The sequence below is a fragment of the Rhododendron vialii genome, chromosome 5a (genome assembly GCF_030253575.1).
Source record: "Rhododendron vialii isolate Sample 1 chromosome 5a, ASM3025357v1".
NCBI classification, from domain to species: Eukaryota; Viridiplantae; Streptophyta; class Magnoliopsida; order Ericales; family Ericaceae; genus Rhododendron; species Rhododendron vialii.
In genome coordinates this window covers 31,848,290-31,851,140 of record NC_080561.1, presented here as the reverse complement: position 1 = coordinate 31,851,140, position 2,851 = coordinate 31,848,290, and positions in this window count along the sequence as shown.

The window sequence follows — 2,851 nt, the reverse complement described above, 5'->3', positions numbered from 1 at the left end:
AACCATTAACTTCTGAACAAAAATTGATTTTGCCTAGAAGGAATTAAGGCACAAACCTTACATATTCAGAAAGGTATGCAAGTCTAGTTTCAAAATCAAGAAACGGTGCGTAAAACCGATACCCGAGTTAGGAGATATGTTTGTTTCTTCAAGACGTGTCGGTGCTGTCAGCACATACACGAATCTGACAGTAGTTTGGTGTGTGATTTTTATCTTTTTTCACACTTCATATAAAATTCTGAAATTTTTACAACATAAGCTACACACATAGAGGCATCTACAATAAAAATCCAAAAATTTACAAGGTTGGTACGTTTATGCAAAAAATCCATCAAACACAAGACAGATTCAACTTGTTCAAAACACAGTTAGGCATATTCATAAGATATACGAATTTTCTAAAATAAAACCCAATTCCAACTTCTAAAACCCTCTCCTATGGATTCAATTCAGTGCTAGCTACATGCCAAGTATGGAATTGAACAATAAAATCATAGATTCAAGTATAGAAGAGCATGAATTATCATACAAAGTCTTCAATTCAACCTAACCCTAATTTCCCTTTCTTCTTTTCCTTCTTCTCCACGGCTGCTCTCTCTCTCTCTCTCTCTCTCTCTCTCTCTCTCAAACGGTGACGATAAGTACAACAAGAACAAACGTGGAAGGTAAAAGTGTTCCCTAGGAAATTATCCAGTGTGGACATCCCACATAACCCTCTCTTTTGTTTTATCAGGCCATAAAAGAATTAATAAAATGTATGCAAGTGCATGCACTCTCACGTTCTATCTCATCTCCACCAGTCACATTAACAACTAAATCACGATCGGCATGTCAATTATGTTTAAGCACATAACTCAATTAAAAATATAAATTATGCTAATTACTCGAGGCGAATGTTACAGCAAAAGCGACCCCGGACTACAAAATTGAGTAAGGCATCCAAGGAATGTACAATGACCAATCTCTTTTTCATTTTCAAGAATGTATTTGTTAGTCCAATATTGTTTATTGGTTGGTAAATGTGTTGAATTTCATCTTCTATTCTGTTCACATTAAGTAATGCAATTTTTACTTTTACAAATGCAGGAAAGAGTTCATAAAAGGTGTAAGAGAGACAGACCCTACTACTAAACACATTCTAAAAAAGGTTAGGTGCTATTGATAAGAAGTAATACTTACTCAATGTTGTGTTACTAATCTTCGTCTCAATTATGTAACTTACCGAAAGAGCTAGGAAGAGGTGGAGTCAAATGCTTGAGGTGGACAAAGCGCCATACATTAACCTTGCCAATGAAGCAAAGGCCAAAAAACCCAACAAATAAAGGAAGACTGCATTGGTATGGCTTTGTGCATGGAGTATTTGTTAAAGTTAAATGTATATTTTTTTAAAGTAATATGCATGTGAAAGTCATGCTCTTATCTAACATTTTCTTTAAGTTCAAATCTTTATGACCAAAATTTATAATCATTGCATGTACAGCCCGTATTTTAGAGTAGGGGTTTGCCCAAGAAATTGGTGGAGGTAAATAAGAAGTTGACCTATATTCAAAGAAAAGTTGTTCAAGGACTTGGTTTTGGATCGCTTTAAATGTCCAATGCAATATGTTCCCCCGGGATTTCATATGAAAGTTGGTTGAACACTTCAACCCCAAGACGAGAAAGTTGGAATTTGGGAGGCTGAGGGCGTATGAAATAAGTACTGCTAAGATGGCACGGGCCCTAGATCTCGATCTTGGAAGCGTACCAGTTCCGACCAAGTGTGAAGACAAACATGTCAAGCACATTGAGTCACTCTTTTTAGAGAAAGGGATTGTGAAGATGATGGATGCAGTGTTTAAGAAGAAGACATCTGGGAATAAGTTTAAAACTGCTTACATTCTTTTTGCCTTGTGCTGCTTCCTCTGTCCTACGACAAAGGATGAAGCAAGTCCTAAATTATTCCCGGGTGTTATGGATTTGGATGCAATTCCACAATATGCATTGCCTCAGTTTGTTGTTGACTGGTTGGTTCATCAAATTACCATGTACAGGAATAGAGCACTAAAAAAAATAGGGAAGATTGAGGCACCGGGCATTGGTGGTTGTGTTCTACTCCTCATGGTAATGTGCATTGTATTTACTTTGTTGCCTTCACATTTAGAAACTGCATGAATGCTGCGATATAAATGTGTTAATGTATTTTTGAATTTTTTTGCAACTTATATATTTCGATAAAAAGAGCCGATGGGTATAAGTGTTGGTCCAAATGGTGTTTTATTGATTGAGTGCTGGATGCAACATCTTTTATAGGAATGCATTAGAAAGGAGGAGAATTTGGATCTTTTGGACCCCACTTTATGTCAATGTTGTATTTATTTACAACTCTGATACAAGCTATTTCATTCAAGTAAATCTTATATATCTCTCTTCTGCAGAGCTCTATTGAAGGTTTTTAGTTGGCAAAGAGAATATTTCTTCAGCAGGTGGAACACATTAAGAAAATGGACGACATCCTTATGGAAGCTGTGGAAAATACACCAAGTGAACGTGATGCAAAAGGCGATGTGCAAAATAAATCAAATGGAAAGCAAAGTGAGTGTGAAGAAACTGACGGGGGTGAAGAAGGTGAAGAAACTGACGGGGTGAAGAAAATAAGGGTGGTAAAGAAACTGACTGTGTAGAAAAGGATGTGGAACCCAAGAATGGCGAACCCATAGCTCCTTTCCAGGAAATTGCCAATCATAAAGATATGCCAATGTACATGTCAGAGCATATGACCATCCACAACATTGCGCAAGAGGCTATATGTGGTCATGCAAATGAGAGGCATGCGGGCCACAGTGAACAAAGTGGATGAGGCAAAGATGAACAC